This window comes from Pristis pectinata, chromosome 7, assembly GCF_009764475.1.
Source record: "Pristis pectinata isolate sPriPec2 chromosome 7, sPriPec2.1.pri, whole genome shotgun sequence".
Classification (NCBI taxonomy): Eukaryota; Metazoa; Chordata; class Chondrichthyes; order Rhinopristiformes; family Pristidae; genus Pristis; species Pristis pectinata.
Window position 1 is genome coordinate 16,329,407 of NC_067411.1, and position 20,975 is coordinate 16,350,381.

The 20,975-nt window shown below is 41.0% G+C and overlaps 1 long non-coding RNA gene across 1 annotated transcript in view; it reads left to right on the plus strand.

Annotated features, from left to right (window-relative positions):
• The first annotated feature begins 3,341 nt into the window (after window positions 1-3,341).
• The window catches only part of LOC127572764 (uncharacterized), a 34,441-nt gene continuing 16,807 nt past the window's right edge, over window positions 3,342-20,975 (plus strand). The window contains exons 1-2 of the long non-coding RNA XR_007956681.1: window positions 3,342-3,366; window positions 5,847-5,900. This is a non-coding gene — a long non-coding RNA (uncharacterized LOC127572764). The remainder of the gene's footprint in view (window positions 3,367-5,846; window positions 5,901-20,975) is intronic.

Consider the following 20,975-nt stretch of genomic DNA (forward strand, 5'->3'; position numbering starts at 1 on the left):
GATCTCTTTCACGTGGGCTAAACTGTTCTTTTCCACCTGCTAAAATAATTGATTTTGCCATTGGATGGACCAATTGCAATGATGGATGGCAGCTCATTTTGTGAGGCAGTTCAAAATCTGATGCTTATATTAAAAGAGGAATTCCGTGCTTGTGGTACAAAGTCTTTCCAGTATTTTGCACTTTGCCTTATGTCAATAACATGCAGCAAGACGGGGAGATTCAAGGTTCTTCGTGTTCACAACAATTTGTTGCTGCAACAGTGTTAATATTAGGTTGAAACAGGTTGAAACTACTGGAGGAAGGTATTGGAGCAAAATTTTTGTGAAAAGAGTAAACAGTTTAAAAATATGCATAACATATATCAGAAATGACATGCCAAATTATTCAAAATAAAAGCTTCAAGCTTTAATATGCAAATAACTAGGTCAAATCATGAAGGCTTCAAAAGAATTTTGTTCTCCCCATTTTTCACCCACTTTATCTTTGAACTCCTGGCTTTGAACTGCAGTTTGCCTTACATTGCTGATGAAGGTAGATTCTGGAAAGAGCAGTCAGCTTTACTTTTCCCAGTTGGGTTAAGAAAATATCTGCAGGGATTCAGTCTTGCTCATTTAGTACGAGCTTTCAGAATCAGAATCAGAATCAGTTTATTATCACTGACATATGTCAAGAAATCTGTTGTTTTGTGATAGCATTACAGTGTAAGACATAAAAATTACAATAAGTTACAAAAAAAATCATGCAAAAGAGGAATAATGAAGAAGTGTTCATGGGTTCGTGGACCATCCAGTAATCCGATGGCGGAGGGGAGGAAGCTGTCCTAAAACGTTGAGTGTGGGTCTTCAGCCTCCTGTACCTCGTCCCTGATGGTAGTAACGAGAAGACGGTCAGGGTCCTTAATGATGGGTGCCACTTTCTTGAGGCACTGCCTCTTGAAGATGTCATTGATGGCGGGGAGGATTGTGTCCATGATGGAGCTGGCTGAGTCTACAGCCCTCAGCAGCCTCTTTAGGTCATACACATTGGAGCCTCCATACCAGGAGGTCATGCAACCAGTCAGAATGCACTCCACTGTACATCCATAGGAATTTGCAAGGGTCTTTGGTGACATACCAAATCTCCTCAAACTCCTAATTAAGTAGAGCCACTGGCGTGATGCAATTCTTCGTGATTGCATCAATATGTTGGGCCCAAGAAAGATCCTTTGAGGTGTTGATGCCCAGGAACTTGAAGCTGCTCAACCTTTCCACCGCTGACCCCTCAATGAGGACTGGTGTGTGTTCTCCTGACTTCCCCTTCCTGAAGTCCAGAATCATTCCTTGGTCTTGCTGATGTTGTGTGAAGTTATCGTTATGACACCACTCAACTGGCCGATATATCTCACTACTGTATGCCTCCTTGTCGCCATCTGAGATTCTGCCAACAACAGTGGTCATTCATTTACCTTAATATTAACAGGGATACAGTCAATGTAAACAGGATAAAGGGCACAGAATTTTTCAATTGTATTATAGCCAAAACGTACCAAGCCCAACAAGATAAAGCTGGGGATAATTCTAGATTTAGAAGCTTGATGGCTGGATGGGGTATCGATGGGAGAGCATTTATGGAGTCATGATCATAATTTAGTTAGATTTAGTGTCATAGAGCTGTATAGCTCAGAAACGGGCCCTTCAGCCCAACTGGTCCATGCTGACTGCGAGGCATATCTATGCTAATCCCATTTGCCTACATTCGGCTCATATCCCTTTACTCCTTTCCTATACAAGTACCTGTCCAAATACCTTTTAAACATTGCAATTGTATCTGCCTCTACCACCTCCTCTGGCAGTTGGAATTACTGGAATTCATCCTAAGAGACAGCAAAACGTTTACTCAGAAAGATACAGGTTAATCAAGAACTGTCGAGGAAAGTTGTGCCCAACTAACTTGACTGAATCTTTTGAGGAGATAATCAGGAAGGTTGATGAAGATAATGTGTTTGGCATAGTCCATGAGGATTTTTAGAAGGCTTTTGTTGAGGTCCCACATGGAAAGCTGGTCAAAAAAGGCATGAGGTCATGGAATCCATGGGAGAGTGGGAAATTGAATCAGAGATTGGCTCAATGTCATGAAGCAAAGGAGTAATAATTAACACGTATTTATGTCACTGTAAGGCTGTTACCAATGAGATTACACAGAGTTCAATAATTAGTCCCTTACTTTGTGTTTATATATTTATGTATATTGATGAAATGAGGGGATCAAGGTAAAGAAGTTTGCCAGTGATACAAAAATTGGCCTTGTCGTTGAAATGAGGAGAAATTTTTTTGACTGCAGGCGGATATAGATGGTCTGATACATAGGGCAGAAAATGGCAAATGGAATTTAATCCAGAGAAGTGCGAGCGAATGGCGTGGGAGGTGCATGGAAGCAAAGGAATATACAAAAAATGTCAGGATGCTGTGGTGGTGGAAGAGAAGTACCTTGAAGTGTTGGCCCAGACATCCTTAAAGGTTGCAGGGTAGATTAGTAAAGTGGTTTAAAAGGCATGCGAGATGCTTTCATTATTAAGATAAGATATCTTTATTTGTCACGTGTACATCGAAACACACAGTGAAATACATCTTTTGCGTAGAGTGTTCGGGGGGCAGCCCGCAAGTGTCGCCACCCTTCCGGCGCCAACATAGCACGCCCACACCTTCCTAACCTGTACGTCTTTGGAATGGGGGAGGAAACCGGAGCACCCGGAGGAAACCCACGCAGACACGGGGAGAACGTACAAACTCCACACAGATAGTGTCAGGATTTGAACCCGGGTCGCTGGCGCCGTAAAGCGTCATGCTAACCGCTACGCTACCGTGCCTGCCCCAAGATGGGATGAAGAGTTGTCAAGAAATCTGTGGGAGTCGGTAAGGTTGTAATGGATATCAGTAGCTGGCTTATCTCCTGAGATGGAGACAGAGAGATCCAGAAAAGGGAAGAGTCAGAGATTGACCATGTGAAGGTGAGAGAAGGGTGGAAATTGGAAAAAAAAGTAATGAAACTACAAGTTCTGCCTGAGTACAGGAAGCAGCACCAATGCAATTATTGATGTACTGGAAAAAGAGTCGAGGGAGTAACCCTGGGGAGGACTGAAACACAGTCTGTTCCACATATCACACAAAAAGACCAGCACAACCTCTTTGAAAAGAGGTGAGTCTCTGTGCCTGTGCTTGTGAATTTCACTTTGCAAGAGTCTAAACAAGGCACATTTGCAAATTGTTACTGGTTGATTGGCATATTAACAACAGCAAATAAAGGGAAGGCAAGCATGAGTAGAGTGGCTATTGTGTGAGTGGGCCAGTGTTGGGGGAGTATTGAGGCTTTGGCGAGAAGGGGTGAAGGTAAGTCTCTGGTTAGTTCCTTCCTTTCTTTGATTTGTTGTTTCTTTTAGTGCCAGGCCAGAGTGGTGAGAATGGCTCCAGAGTCAGTGGTGTGTTCAGCTTGTGAGATGTGGGAGTTCTGGGAGACATTCAGTCTCCCTGATAACTACATCTGCATGAGGTGCCTCTAGCTGCAGCTCCTTACAGACTGTGTTAGGGAACTGGAGCTGCAGCTGGATGACCTTTAGCTCCTATAGGATATTTGAGGAGTATGTAGACAAGAGCTACAGGGAGGCAGTCATCCCTAAGTTGTAGGAGGCAGATAGCTGGGTGACTGTCAGGAGAAGGATGGGGAATAGGCAGGTAGTGCAGAGCATCCCTGTGGCCATTCCCTTCAATAACAGGTATAGCACTGAATATAAGAGCAGTGAGGTTATGTTAGACTCAAATGAAATGTATTAATTTACAGATGAATAGAAAAGACTGACTTCCCTGAGTAGAAGTGTCAAAAACCAGGATGCATAGATTTAAAGAAATGGTGGACAAATTAGAGCGGAAATGAGGATGAATATTTCTACTCGGAGGGTAGGAGGTGTCTTGAGCTCAATGCCTGAAAGAGTGGTAGATACACAAACCCTCTTCATGCTTAAAATATGCTATGTGTATACTGCAAGTGCTGTGATCTACAGCATAGGGGCATTAGACTAGAAGGTGGAATTGAAGACACAAGAGACTACTGATGCTGGAACCTGAAGGGAAATAAACTGGAAGAATTCAGTGATGGGTCAGCCAGCATCTGTGGAGACAAAGGGATGGTTGAAGCTTGTAGGTAGATGACAGCCAGTGTATAGAAGGGAGAGGCGAGACTAGGTGATCGGTGGAAATATAAGAAAGGAAGAGGAAAAGATTGAGCCGGGTAGAGGAGAAGAGGGGGGGGGAGGATAGATGCTGAGATTGCTAAGTGATAGGAGAACCATATATGGGAGGGATGATGGGAAACAATAAACTAGACTGGTAGAAGGTCCAGTCCAGGCAGGATGGGCCAAATGACACCTGACTGTTGCAAATTTTCTTTGTTTCTATTGAGTAAAAGTAATTGTGATCTGAACAATTAAATCAAAACAAGAAAAAGAATTCTTTTGAAGAAAATAACACATCCATGCTAAGTTCTAGGGTATGTGCAAATATGAGGCTGTTTAAGGACTGATTGTTTACTCGAGCCAGATCCATTACTATTAAAGGCAATAAGCAACTTTGCACCAGGCCGTTCACATCCAAGCCAAAGCTGAACTGTTGGGCGCATCCTGATTCACAACTTGGCAAGTGGTGAAAAGTAAAATACGACATCAACCGGAGGTACCTGAACGTACTTTCTCAAACTGAGACTGCTCAAGTGTTGAATGGATGTTACCATGAATGTGGAATTCTGCCGATGTATCGCATAAAATGTTCCCAAGCCTGCCTTTGACTTTAAGAAGCTGGTCCATTATCTGTTATTTCAGTCTGTGTAATTCTGCTGAAGCAGTAGAACCAAGCAATCTTCCCCTTGAGGTTGGAGAGTAAATACCAGACCCCAAAAACGATTGGAACATTGGCCTGGTAATATTCCAGTAAGAATATGAATTTCTTTCCATGACCATAGCTGCAGTACAGCAAACTGAAAAGGATGTGAGAAAGTATAATTAGTTATTGAATAACTGCAGATCTCTAATCAACAAATCAGAATGGGGACAACTACCGAGCCAAAGACCTTGTTTAAAATCAGAGAAACAGTACAGTGAAAGATCATTCCACCCATTGGATCTATTCCAGCTCTTTGGAGTACAGTCAGTTCAACTCCCTCTGCTCCTTCCCCATATTCCCACAATCTACTTTTATCCTCAAATATTCATCAAATTCCCTTCTGAAAGCCACAATTGAATTCGTATCTAGTGCCCTTTTAAGCAGTTGCATTCCAGACCATCACTCTTGTTAGCTCTGCCGTGAAGTGCAATTGATCAGCACTTTCTTCCCTTTTCTACTGAGTAAAGCCACTCTGTTGTAAGGAAATCAATGAAGATAAGACGCCTTAACATATTTGCATCACAATCTATGTCCTATTATGTGTGCCACATTGAATGAACTACACAATAATCATGAGCCCATCAAAAGTATTTAGCTGTTCTTTTGGGTGCTCTGAACCAATGAAATACTGTTAACAGCAATCTCACATTGTTATAGCAAACGTGCATTGAAGATTACAGCTGCTTTTATTATAGCCTGGAGGCTCATCTTGTAATCTTATTTTTCTCAGCATTTTTGTGACCCTACTGCAAAAGCCCTTGCTTCGGTGTAGTCTATACTATGCAAACACCCGACAAAAAAATGAGTTGGTGTTGGGGAGAGAGGGAGTGGGAGGATGCAAAGGAATCTTAGGATGTAATGGGTAACCCTGTCATGGTTTGAAAGAATTTCAAAACTTTGTTGCTGTTTATTTCATTACTCTAACTTTCTTTCAACAGAAATTCGAATCAATAACAGCTCAGTAAACCTGGGACTGGTGCCAGGCAGCAACTGTGAGTTTATTCTTAATTCTCATTCACATGGTAAATTGGGGTAGGAAGAGTTGGGGGGGGGGGGGAGATGGAGGTGATTTGTATTACATTATGTTCTATAATTTTTGTTTTTCATGAAAGAAATTCTAATTTGATTAGAACATTTATTGACATTGATCATTATAATTGCTAATTTTGCAACTGAGGTTTGTATTTTTATAGTTTGCTGTGATATATTTGAAGTGAGAAACATTTTCAGATTGCTAATAAATATAGAATAATATACTTGTTAACAAAAAATTAGAATATAATTCCTCAGTTTGCCAATGCAGAATGTACCAAGCACTGTCAATCACGAATGTACAAGTGTATACCCTATATTCTTAGATCTAAGCTGGAATTATGGTTAGGGCTTTTGCATTGGCATTACTGTTTCCAAGATATGATGCTTCAATCCTGATGCATATCAAATGATTCCTGCTGAAGAGTATGTGGTTGTATTTAATGTTCCAAATACATGGTTTTGCCTTGACTGTAATGTCCTTCAGACAAAGAACCTGTCACCACTTCACACATGATAATTGTTTATTTGGAGAATGTGAATATGGAATTCTATTTCAGTTTGATGGATTACTTTGAGATAATAGTTGGGGACCGAAGTAATAAAATACTTCCTGCCCCGTCCATTGTATGAATGACTTGGGAGTGAAGCAGAAAAGTAAAACAATCTGCACATGGTGGCATCAAAAATGTACAGCATCTTTCCATCTCTAATTTTGATGTGCTTTGAGCTTGGCTGGAGTTAATTTACTCTACACTAAAACAAATCCAAGTCACTTTATTATTTGCTAAAATTTAGTGGCAGTTGCTTTTTAGAAATGATGGAATATAGTTGCCTTTGCTCCAATACAAATCTGCTTTGGAACAAGATCATTGTTCATTGATCCTTTTCAGCCATTTAAGATATTAAAAACAGCTGCTGACACTATAAACTGCTGTGATAGAACTGGGATAGTTATGGACTGTCAAATGATGCAAAAATCCTTAGGCTAACCTGCAATGTTTTTAAAACTTAAGATTGGATTGTACAAGCAAAATTCACGCTGCAGTAGCTACATGTTTTTGCTCTCCTTTTTAAATGGGGATAAAAAAACCTGACCTAGCATGCATTTATGGGGTCAAGGACAGTATCCATCTTCCAGGACGTTGAACAAATGGCCATTCTCTAGGTGTGAATCCAAGCAGATTGTGTCAGCGTGTTAGCTGACTGCAGGTGATAAGCCCATTCTCATTCTCTCAGACGTACATGCTCAAATGTATGAAGATTTTCTTGGTCAAATGCACAGAACATCAATCCAATATTAGTGGATATTTCCTGTACACTTTCTTTGTTCCATTTTTGACATCAGCAAACACACACCACAGACTGGGAATTGTCTGCTGCAGTAAATTCTGTTTTAAATTCATACAGAAGTAGTGGCATTTTGTTTAGTTGTGGGAAATAAAACTAAATGTTTTTTAAACAGCAACACTTTCAAACATTTGAGAATCCAGAGATTTTGGAGATAATAATTGGCAACTTGTTTATGGAGAGCCAGATATGTTGTGGTCTAGAAATCATGCATGAAAATTAAATGCATCAATTTAACATTTCTTTGTTTGATATTTGACCAGTAACTTTTATTCCTTTGCAAATATATCCTATAAGGCTTTGGCCATGTTGTCAATTGAAACCAAATATCGATTTCTCTTGAAAATCCATTGGAACAGCTTCGTGATATCCCTTAATTGGTCAGTTGTCTGATTCTGATTTCCATATTACAATATGTAGTTAATTTAAAATGGAAATTTGACACAGTAGAGCAAAGATTCTATGACTTCATTGATCATCTATTGGATTCTGAGAGGCACTGGCTCCTTGGTGAGGTTCTGTCCAAGGTTGCAAGATGTGGAAATCTGGTACATTGATGTGTGAAAGTGACAATAACAAAAGGAAAAGTTGGATGTCAACTGCTGATCAATCAGCATCCTTTTTTTAAAAAAAAAATGGAACCACTTATCAGACCCCAAGTTAGACCTTCAGTAAACCACTGAACAGAGTAAAATTAATAATTTAGACATGTTTCCTAAATGGAAGAAAAATGCAACCAAATGAAGACAATTGTTTGAAGTATTTGAAGCATGTACTTGCAAAATCCATTGAAACTTGTTCATTCATCAGAAAGGTACAGCATTTATCTGGTTAAAAACAAATCATGTCCATCATTTACTCATTTGGAATTTAATGATTGCAAAGTAATGCGGACCTCTGTATTAGGATAGATTAACAAGTGTGTTTAAAAATAGCAATAATATTTCAGTTGCTTTGAAATACATGGGTAATAATTTTCTGCTGTTTAGATTCTTTTGTGCTTCTGATTGTAAGGAACTCTTAAATTCTTTTGCAGTCTAAATGGAAATTATCTTGTGTATTTATTTTCAAAATAATTCCATAGATGAAGTGATTGAAAGATTTTACCAAAATGCTTCATTTGCCATAGGATTTCTTCCTACTAATGGCACAAGAATTAGCAACAGGCTAAAGATGTAATGCTCAGATCCTGAAAAAAAAAATAGGGGCATCTACATTTCTTTGAAATTTTGTATGTCTTCAGGAAGTATTTGAATTATGAAAGTTTCTGACACTTACTGCACTTGTTTGTGGCTCAAATGGTGAATCAGTTTGTATGCTGGCAGCATTTTACCATTGAAACAAAGGAAATGAGGATTCTGGAGTTTAAAAAAGTTTAGATGAAAATACAAATCATAACAAGTTAATATGTACCTGGCATAAACAATGGGAACACAAATGGAATGTTAGCTTTTATTGCAAGGGGATTGGAGTAAAAGAGTAAGGATATTTTTACAGCAATTGTTTTGACAGGGCTACATCTTTACCAAGTAGAGTGTTGGACTCCAGCTTAGAATAGATAACATAATGTTGCTACAAAGGTTCACAAGAATAAATGGTTGCCATTTGAAAATAGTTGGTGCAGAATAGCCTTGCACACTGAACATTAGAAGATGAGATGATCAAACTGAAAATGGATGTTCTAGTATGTCTGAGCAGCACAACCTGTTCAGTGTGCAATTCCCTGAAACTAATATTCCAATTAAATCAGCTCCCCTGAATGGCTTTAGACCTGACCAGCATAGCCCTGTGAATCTATCGTATGAATGTAAATCTCAGTAAATCCTTTGACAACAGATTTAGCCACACCACCACTCTGAACCCACTGCCAAAGCTTTCAAAAAAACTTGAATGTATGCAAATGTCTCTGACACTAAACATACTGTTTAAAACATTTGTACATTATAAAGTATTTTCAGAATGAAAATATCAAACAGTGAAAGCAGAAAACATCATTCCATTGTTAAGTTAGGTCAATCAGTTCAAAAATCCTAAATGATCTAAAACTTCCCCTCTTTCTCAGATACTGTATCCCTCTTCATTCAAATGAGTGTAACTGCTGGGAAATGCAGGAATTTACCATTCTCCTGCTGGCCTCTGTAATCAGTCCAACACCAGACTATTGGAAAAATTGAAGCAAGCAGCAGAGAAGATGCTTAAGACTTGCATGTAAGAGTATGTGAGAAATTCCCAGTAGGTCAGGTTGTATCTATGGAGAGAGAAAGCTAGATTTATTGTGACAGGTTAATGTATTACTCATACTGACTACCTCCTCGTTTAGAGCCTCATTTACTCTGGATCGTTGGTTCTCCAGTACTTCTGGGAGAAAAATTTGTGCATTCTTCTGTGAAGACTACCAGAATATTTGGTTTTTCTTTGTCAGCCATTTCCTTTCATCAGACTGACCAGTTCTGATACCAAAATGGAAAGACTGGTTAACTGAAAGCAATGAATTCAACTAAAAAGCAAAAAAAAAACCTGTAAAGTGAAGAAAGATTTATGCCAAACCTTGTCTAGATTTCAGAGGAATGAGGTGACCTCATTAATACATGCAAAATACTTAGAGGCCTTGAAAGAGTAGTAAGAGGGTGGATGTTTCCCTTGGCTGAAGAACTGGAGGTCACAGTCTCAAAATGGAACTGAAATGAGGGGAAACTTCTGAGAAGCTAGTGAATCTTTACCCAAACAAGGTGCTGTCATTATTTACATAAATAACAGATTGCTGGATATTAGTACTTTGCATGTGTCAGAGGTCGCCTCTCATTCTTGGAAAATCTGGAAGAAAAGGAAATTTAGCAAAAATCTAACCTCACTTTCCAGTTTTTTTTTCTTTTGCTTTTTGATTGAATTCAGCACAAATGTGGGTACAAGGCAACCAAATAGTGTTGAAGTAGATGATCAGCTGTTATCTTGAATGGTGAAGTAGGCTCAAGGACCAAATGGCCTATTTCTACACCTATTTTACATATTCTGTTCTGCACCAATGTGCTTCAGGGAAAGAAATCTAATGACCTCACCTGCTGTAGGTGATTTGTGCCTCCAGACCTATATTTTCATATTCTCTCATGACATAGGAGGAAGCCATTTGATCCATTGAATTTATGACATCTCAGAGCAATCTTTGATCCCATTCCTCTAATTTCCACTCAATCCATTTGCATCAAATGAGGACAATGCAGTGGCACAGCTGGTAGAGCCTCTGCCTGCTAGCTCCAGCAAGCACAATTGCGTTTGAGCTCAGTGGTGCAGAGTGGAAGTGTGGCTAGGCAAGTAGTGCAGATGCTTCACGACTCCATAAACTTGGGTTCAATCCTGATGTCCTATGGTGTCTGGGAGGATCTTCTCACTGACTGTACAGGTTTCCCTGTGTGCTCCAGCTTCCCTCAAGTCCCAAAGATGTGAGTTGATAGGTTAATTGGCTTCTGTAACTTGCCCCTTTGCGTATAGGTATGCAGTAGACTCTGGAGGTGTCGATGAGTGTCGGGAGAACAAAATGGGTATTAGTGTAGGATTAGAGGAAATAAGTGGTTGACAGTCAGCATGGACTCAGTGGGCTAAAGGGCCTGTTTCTGTGATTACATGATAACCACTCATTCTCCCACTGATCACCTACATTAGGGGCTATTTCGATTAACCTACCAACTGGAGAGTCTTTAGAATGTGGGAGGAAATTTGAGCATCCGGAGGAAGCCCACGTCTTCATTAAAGAGAATGCACATATGACGACAAAGTTCAGGATGGAACCCAAGTTTCTACAGTTGTGAAGCATCTGAAAAACCTGCTGCGCCCCTCTGCCACCTAACAGTAATGCAGGTGACTTTTAACTACCACTGAGTTCAGACGCAGTTGGGTATGGATAATAAACACTGCTCATGCCAATGACGCCCACACCTTCTGAAAGAATGAATTAAAATGATGCAAAGACAGAAGTAGCTGTTCTTATAAATCTGGAGAGTTTTTTTTGGCTACATTAGTCAGAGATAAAGATGCTGAATACAGTTTGGAATGAAGTTGGTATTTATGCAGTTAATGATAGTAATTCACTTGCTGCATAAACTTCCACAGTTGTCTGTGAAGAATAGAAATAAAATCTGAGAGCCTTGAATGTACAAAGCAGTACTTTAAACATCAACACTTCGTCAGAGAGTTACACAACACAGAAACGGGTCATTCAGCCCATGTTCATAAGGGCCATTCTCTACTAATACAATTTTCTAGTACCTGGCCCAGACCCTTCAATGCCTTGACAATTCGTGCTCTTGGTTGTCAATGCCTTGATAATTCATGCTTCTTAGTTGTTGTGAGAGTCTTTGCCTTCATTAAATTCTCAGGAGGTATTCTCTAGATTCCTGCTGTGCTCTGTAATCCCTTCTAAAACTTTTAACCCTCACCCTGAACCTCTGCCATTTGGTTTTAGACATCTGTGCTGTGGGGAAGAGTTTCCAAGTATTACACAAACTATCAATGCTCCTTTTTATTTTACACACCTCTACCATGTGCCCTCCCAGCCTCTAGAGGAGATAAACCTCATCTTCTCAAAAGTGAAATGGTCCACGCGAGTGAATCTTCTCTGCATCATGGGCAGTGCAGTTCCTGTAGCTTGGTGACCAGAACTGCACTCAGCACTTCAACTCTGACCTGACTGAGGCTTTATACCATTGTGCCATAACCTCTTGTATCCTGTGTCTGTCAAGTGAAAGCAAGCATCCTGCATGCCTTCTTCACCACTCTATCCAACTGTGCTGCCAACTTTAAATACTCCCTAAGGCTCTGCCATTCATTGTGGTTGTCCAACCCTTATTAGTCCTCCCAAAATAAATCATTTCACATGTATCAGGTTTACATTTCATCTACCTACTTTCCCAACTCTGCAATATTATCCTGCAGCCTGAGAGTATCAACAGCACTACCAATTTACATATCATCTGGAAATTTACTAATCATGCTTCCCACATACACATCCAAATCATTAATGTATGCAACAAACAGTAAGGATCCCAGCACTGATTGCTGTGGTACACTGCTGGTCACAGGCCTGCAATCAAAAAGGCAACCCTCCACCATCACTCTGTCTCCTTTGACCAAACCAATTTTCATCCAAGTTGCCCACTTGCTCTGGATCCCGTGGGCTCTAACCTTGGATGAGCCTCCCAAGTGGGCTCCTCATCAAACCTTTATTGAAGTCTATGTGGATGACACTAGCCAAGCCACCATCATCAATGCACCTTATTACTTCTTCAAAAAATTCAATCCAAGTCATCAGGCAGGATATGCACCCCCCCCCCAAGAAAAACTATTTTTGATTAAGTCCTGGCCTTCCAAATATAGATTAACTCCGTCTCAAGTATTTCTTGTTCCAATAACTTACCTACCCGCTGACGTAAGACTCACTGGTTTATAATTACATTGCTTATCCCTGCTGCTCTTCTTGATTAAATGTATGTTATCTGGCACTCACCTGTGTCCATAAAAGAGTTTTAAAAAAAAATCTCTGCCAGAGCTCCAGCAATCTCTTTCCTTGTCTTCCACGGCTGTTTGGGACCCTGGAGGTTTATTCACCTTTAAGCCTGTGAAGTTGTCCTGAACTTCCTTCTTTTAATGAACAAGAGACTGAGGATGCTGGAATTTGGAGCATAAAACAAACTGGTGGAGGAACTCTGCGGGCTGAGCCGTAATTGTGGAGGCAGTCATTATTTTGATTCAAGATCCTGCATCCTGATGCAGTGTTTTGACCAGAAACACATCGACTATCCATCTGCTTCCACAGATGCCACCTGACCCACTGAGTCATTCATCGGTTTGATTTTTTTTGCTCCTTTTCAATGTTTGAGAATTTCATTGCCCCCCTCCCTGAATTTTCTACCAACAATGTCCTTCTCTTCAGATTATACAGGGGAGCTATGTCCTCTCGCTCCTTGGGTTCCTGATCTTTCCCTAGTTACCCACTTGCTCTTAATATAGAGTCATAGCATAGAAACAGGCCCTTCAGCCCAACTCATCCATGCCGAACAAGGTGCCCACCTAAGCTAGTCCCATTTGGCCCATATCCCTCTGAACCTTTCCTATCCATATACTTTTCCAAATATCTTTCAATTGTTGTATAGAATGTTGTATGCATAAAATACTGAGGTTTTCCTTAATCTTGTCCATCGGTGATATTTTATACTCCCCTTTCACCATCTGAAATCCTTATTTAAGTACCACTCTACAATTTTTATACTCCTGTTAGGCCTCATTTTCAGTTCTCTATACCTGCCCCGTGAACCTTTTTCCCCTTTATCCAGCCCCCGATAACCCTTGCCCACAAGGTTCCTTGAACTTGTTATCATTACCCTTCACTGTTACTAGAACACGTTGGCCTTGAAATGTGAGCTTTCCACAGATGCCGCCTGAGTTTTTCAAGCATTTACTGTTTGTATATTTAAATCTCCAACATTTGCAGTGTTCCTGTTCAAACATCAATCTTTGTTGCCAGAGATAAATATTTTATAACATTGCCCTGTATTCTTCAATGAAGAACAAGGGCTGGCCTTTTCCCACAGACAAATATCTAACTGAACGTGGTCTAACTTGGGCGATCTAAGGCTTTTTTTTTCTCATAACATCTGGTAGTATTCATTGTTCCAAACATATTAAGGATGAAACACATACTTGGTAATTGGCAATTGATTTATTATTATCACATGTACAAAGATAATGAAAAAGTTTTGTTTGCATGCCATTCAGACAGATCATTCTATACGTAAGTATCTTGAGGTTGTACGAAAGGAAAATAAAAAGAATGCAGAATACAGTATTGCAGTTATTGAGAGAGTGCAGGTTAGACAAATAAAATGCAAGGGCCTCGCAGAGGTAGACTGAGAGATCAAGAGTTCTGTCTTTGGCATAGAAGTCCATTCAACAGTTTTACAATGGTGGGATAGAAGCTATTCTTGAACCTGGTGGTATGTGTTCTCAAACTTTTGTATGTTCTGACGAACGGGAGGGGGGAGAAAACAGAATGCCTGGGGTCATGGATCCTTGATTACGTTGGCTGCTTTCCTGAGGCAGCAGGAAGTGCAGACAGTCAATGGAGGGAAGGCTGGTTTGTACGATGGATGGGGCTATGTTCACGTTGCAATTCCTTACAGTCTTGGAAAGAGTAGTTACTGTACCAAGCTGTGATGCATCTGGATAGGATGCTTTCTATGGTGCATCTGTAAAAATTGGTGAGAGTCATCAGAGGCATGCCAGATCATGAGGATAACAGGCTAAATTCTGCATACAGGGGTCTGAGGGCACATACCACCAGGCTCAAGGACAGCTTTATCCCACTGAGAAGACTATTGAATGGTTCCCTTAAATGATGAGATGGACTCTTGACCTCACAACCTACATTATGATCTTGCACCTTATTGTCTACCTGCACTGCACTTCCTCTGTAGCTGTGACACTTTACTCTGCATTCTGTTATTGTTTTACTTTGTACTGCCTCATTGCACTGTGTAATGAATTGATCTGTATGAATGGTATGCAAGAGAGGTTTTCACTGTACCTTGGTACATGTGAAAATAATAAACCAATTTACTGAAGTCCATATTCTGAATAATGAATTTAAGGAAAAGTACCCAGACCTCATGATTTGAGGCATATTGTTCTGGGCTCAAAGGTGGGCCCAGATGAAAACTCATTCCAGTTTATACCATTTGCTGCACCCATATGGAAGGATTTTTATCCAAAATCTATTCTCAATAACTTTCTCCGTCTCTGTGTTATGTGTTTTATAACTGCAGCTGCATCAATTCTACAAGATGTTTCCCAAGCCACACCAACCAATCCTCCAGGACTTCTCTCCATTCCTTAAGTGCTATACATATGAACAGGGTGTATCAAAGAGATAAAGACGGTCCAGCTTTGCTTTTTGAAAGGATTTAAAAGCAATTGTAATTGAAGAACCTTGTGGACTATGTAACAAAATATGCATTGATCGTCAAATTTATATTTGGTAGAAAGCAAGAAACCGACAGCAAAGTCATGTCGTAGCCAGCTAAGAGTAGTTGAGGTCAGGACTTAACTGTTTAGATATGCTATAAATTGCAAATAAATTCACACCGAGCAAGTAGAAGTTGTGATAATCAGAGTAATATAATAAAAAGTGGTGAGCAGAGAGCAGGCACAGTAGTGTAGCGGTAAGTGCAATGCTATTACACTTAGAACACTCCACGCAAAAGATGCATTTCACTGCGTTTCGATCTACATGTGGCTAATAAAGATATCTTAAGTCTCCGCAATATCCGACACACCAGAAAGGTCTTTGGTTTAATCCTTGCCAATGGGATGATATACCAGCAAATATTTCAAAATTGATGGGGCGGGATGTGAAAGTCAGGAACACAAAATTAACTTTGAGAAATATTTTCCTACTGCTTTATTAGCTAGAATTAGGAGAGGGAATTTTTAAAATTTACTCATCCATACAATGTGTGCTTGGTCAATTCTAATTAACCCTGAAATGAGTGGAATTCTGGCCTATTTCAGAGGACAGTTTGAAGGCAATCTCACTGGTGGGTCTGGAATCACATGATCCAAACCAGACGAGCACAGGTCAGAGTCATAGATTTATACAGCACAGAGAAAGGCCCTTCAGCCCATGTCCATGCTGACCAAGATGCCTATCTACACATCCCATTTGCTTGTATTTGGCCCATATCTCTCGAAACCTTTCTATCTATGTACCTGTCTAAATGTATTTATACCTGCTTCTACCACCTCCTCTGAGAGCTCATTCCATGTACCCACCACCCTCTGTGAAACACTTGCTCCTCCAATCCCTCTCACTTTAAATCTATGCCCTCAAGTTTTAGATTCCCCAACCCTAGGAAAAAGACTAAATATCTGGCCTGTAAAAGCCTCTTATAACTTTATAAACCTCTATATGCCCTCAGCCTCCTTCACTTCAGAGAAAACAGTCCCAGTGTATCCACTCCTTTTCGCTCAAGCCCTTGAGTCCAGGCAGCATGCCTGTGAATCGTTCTGCATCCTTTCCAGCTCAATCATGATGCAGGGTTTTGACCTGAAACATTGACAATTCCTTCCCCCCTACAGATGTTGCTTGACCTGTTGAGTTCCTCCAGTAGATTTTGTTGCTCCACATTCCAGCATCTGCAGTCTCTTGTGTCTTTAGCTTAACTGAATCCTTTCTAGAGCACGACAACCATAACTGCTCACAATACTCCAAATGCTGCCTAATCAACGACTTGTACGACTGTAACGTGATGTCTGAACTCCTGTACTCAATGTCTGTGGGTGAAGGCAAGTGTACCATCAGCCTTCACTAATATGTTACCGCTTTCAGGGAACTGTGCACTTGTACCCAAGGTCTCGCTGTTCAGTAATATTCCCTGGGGCCCTGTCATTCACTGTGTTTGCCCTGCTTTGGTTTAGCTTCCCAAAATGTATCGCTTCAAACTTGTCTGAGTTAAATTCCATCAGCCATTCCCTTGCCCACTTTCCCAGTCGATCAAGGTCCTGTTGTAACCTTAGGCAACCACCTTCTCCGGCCACTTCCATACAAGAGGTCCCTTTTCCCTTTCCTAGCCTATCCCTCTTTATTTGGTGAGTGTCAAGGGGGACATGACAAATTTCTTTAGCCTCCTGAGGAAGTAGAGGTGCTGGTGAGCTTGCTTTCCCACCCTTTTTTTCTTTCCTTACCTTGGACCCATCCCCTGGTGGATCTGCTCTCCCCTCCCAAAATGTTGACCGCCTGCTTTTCTCCACGGATGCTGCCTGACCTGCTGAGCTCCTCCAGCATCATAGTGTTAGGAACAGCATCTCATTTTCTACCTTGGAACCTTGCAGCCTAACAGCATGAACATTAAATTCTCCCACTTGAGGTAATCCCCACCACCCCCCCCTTCCCCACAATGCCCCCCCACCATGCTGCTTCTCTTCTTCCCTTTCCTAGCCTCTCTCTCCTTTTTCTACCCCACACCCCCTTTTTCCTTTCTCTCCTCAGCTTTGACCCATCCCCCAGTGGATCTACTCCCCGCCCCCCCCCCTTTTTCCTTTCTCTCCTCAGCTTTGACCCATCCCCCAGTGGATCTACTCCCCGCCCCCCCCCCTGCACCTGCCTATCACTATCTCTTGCCTACAACTACCTATCACCACCCTGTGCCCACCCCACCTCCCCTCTTTTGTCCACCTATCACTGCTCTGCTTTCCCCCCCTATATATTGGGCTTCCCCTTTTCCTATCTTCAGGCCTGAAGAAGGGTCCTGACTCGAAACATTGACCGCCTGCTTTTCTTCATGGTTGCTACCTGGCCTGCTAAGTTCCTCCAGAATCATAGAGTTTTTTGCAAAAGAGGTCAAGAGGGTTGAGAGTTTCAAGTTCCCAGAAGTGAACATCACCAATAGCCTGTCCTGGTCCAACCACATAGATGCCATAGCCAAAAAAGCTCGCCAGTGCCTCTACTTCCTCAGGAGGCTGAAGAAATTTGGCATGCCCCCTTGACACACACCAACTTTTACAGATGCACCAAAGAAAGCATCCGGATGCCTCGGCTTGGTATGGCAACTGCTCTGCTCAAGACCGCAAGAAACTGCAGAGAGCTGTGGACACAGCTCAGCACATCACGGAAACCAGCTTCCTCTCGATAGACTCTGTCTATACAGTACTTCTCACTGCCTTGATAAAGCAGCCAGCATAATCAAAGACCCCATCTAGCCTCTCTTCTCCCCCCTCCCATCAGGTAGAAGATACAAAAGCCTGAAAGCATGTACCATCAGGCTCAAGGCCAGCTTCTATCCTGCTGTTACAAGACTATTGAACAGTTCCCTAGTCCGATAAGGTGGACTCTTGACCTCACAATCTACCTTATGACCTTGCACCTTATTGTCTACCTGCATTGAACTTTCTATGTTGCTGTGACTCTTTACTCCAAATTCTGTATTGTTTTACCTTGTACTACCTCAATGCACTGTCATGAATTGATCTGTATGAACAGTATGCAAGACAATTCTTTCACTGTACCTCAGTACAAGTGACAATAATATTCAATTTCCAACTATATCTAACCGTGCCACCTGCATTATCTTCCAAATCATTAATATGTATAATATGATGAACAGTAAAGTACCCAGCACTGATCCCTGCAGCACATACTGGTTACAGTCCTTCAATCAGTAAGGTAATCCTCTACCACCACTCTTTGCCAGATTTCCTTTCCCAGTGAACCAGATGGATTTGCAACAACACATCCATCATGATGAATATCTACATTTTATTCTAGATTTATCTAATTACTTGAATTTAATTCCTTGCCTGTGTGGGGACATCCAAACTCATGTTTTCCAGATGAATAATGTGACCTTCCATTTCGTAACTTAACCACTTTGCTTCTGTGTACCAGAAGCTTGCTGGTGAATCCAACACTAACTACTTTCTATCTGATACAGCAGCTGTTTCACTCCAGTGGGAATGTGATCTTTCTTTCCATTGGTGAACCTTCACATAGAAAGAATTCTAACAGCTTCAACATAAAAGTCATAGAAAAACAACAATATTCTTGAAAGGGAATTTGAAGCAGGACCTTTATTTTTGGGGGAGACGTGAGATTGTCAGTTGTGCAAATTAAGAATTTATGAGAAGTGCAAATTTAAAAAAAATAAATGATTTCATTTGCATCTACAAAGTGTTAATTTAAGTAACAGGTACCGGTGAAAGAGTGCAGAGAAATTGCATTTGGGTTAAGTGAAATAAGGGCCATAATTATACTGAAAATAGAAATAGAGAGAACAATGCAAAGGGAAATGAAAGAACATGAGGACAGAGAACTAACTTAGCAATTAGATAGCACAGAATACCGAAAAGGAATTTTAAAAAAATGGTTGCAGTCAATTCTTGTCCATCCCTAATTGCTCCTGAACAGAAAAGGCATTTAAGAGTTTAACCATATTGGTAGGTCTGGAACCAACATGTTAGCTAGACTGGGTAAAAGGTAAAAGTGTTCCTTCGCTGAAGGACTTGAGTTGTTTCAACGATAATCTGAAATGTAATAGTTTTATGTTCACCGTGGACAATACTGAATTTTTATTCCAGATTTACTAAATTATTTGAATTTGAGGTGGTGATGTTTAAACTCGTGTCTCTAGATCAATGGTGTGGATATAATTCCAGTAAATTATCTGCATTGCAACTATACCCCTAATTACAAGAAGAATGTGCATTGAGAATGGATTGGGGGAGATCAGCAGTGAATTTGCATAAAAATCACAATACTGGGAGCGAAACCTACAGAGAGAAACATGGCAGTTTTTGATATTGCAATATGGTGTGAAACTGAGATTGGAGATCAGCTGCCTATTAAAGAAATTACAGGGGCTGTTTTATGCCTGAGTGGCAAATTGAAATTAAGTTGTGCAATATAATTAAAATTGGAAAGTGAAAGAAATGTAGATAAATGGAGCCAGGGAGAAAGCACAGCAACTTGTCCTTGATCAGCTTTTAGGAAACAGTTAATGCACTAGGCCATCTTATGCTCTGTACTGTTGTCTCGACTTGTCTCTGAACGTTCAGGTCCGACAATATTTTGCATTGAAAGTTGCAGAAGGATTGCTCATTGCCAGAAGGATTGAATTTAAGAGCAGGGAGGTTATGCCGCAACTGTACGGAGTACTGGTGAGGCCGCACCTGGAGTACTGCATGCAATTCTGGACTCCTCACTTGAGAAAAGATGTGAAAAACACTATGATGCTGCAGGATGCAGGCCAGGCAGCATCTGTGGAGAAAAGCAGGCAGTTAACCTTTCGGGTCAAGACCCTTCTTCAGGCCTGAAGATAGGAAAAGGGGAAGCCCAATATATAGGAGGGAAAAGCAGAGCAGTGATAGGTGGACAAAAGAGGGGAGGTGGGGTGGGCACAAGGTGGTGATAGGTAGATGCAGGTAAGAGATAGTGATAGGTAGGTGCGGGGGACGAGGGGAGAGTAGATCCACTGGGGGATGGGTCGAAGGTAAAGGAAAAAAGTAGGGGTAGAAAAGAGAGGTTCAGAAAGGGAAGAAGAGAAGAAACATGGTGGGGGGGTGTGGGGATTACTTAAAGTGGAACACACCCCTTCCCCACATCCCCCTGCCACCATATTCACTGGAATTCAGAAGACTGAGAGGGGATTTTGGAGAAATATATAAAATTATGAAAGAGATAGATGAGGTAGAGGCAGGAAAGTTGTTTCCACTGGTAGGTGAGACAAGAACTAGGGAACATAGCCTCAAGATTCAGTGGAATAGATTTAGGACTGAGATGAGGAGAAACTGCTTTTCCCAGAGAGTAGTGAATTTGTGGAATTCTCTGCCCAGGGAAGCAGTAGAGGCTGCCTCATTAAATAGACTTAAGACACAGTTAGATTTTTGCACAGTAGGGGAAGCAAGGGTTGTGGTGAAAAGGCAAGTAGGTGGAACTGAGTCCACGGCCAGATCAGCCATGACCTTATTGAATAATGACGGTCCAAATGGCCTACTCCTGCTCTTAATTTTTCATGTTCTTGATTAAAATGTTGCAATGAAGTGAAACCAAAAGTCTGGGGCGTCAGTGAATCAGGCAAGCAGGTATCCTAAATGAATCCAATCAAAGGACTGCAAAACCAGCAACAAAAATATTAAAAATGAAGTGT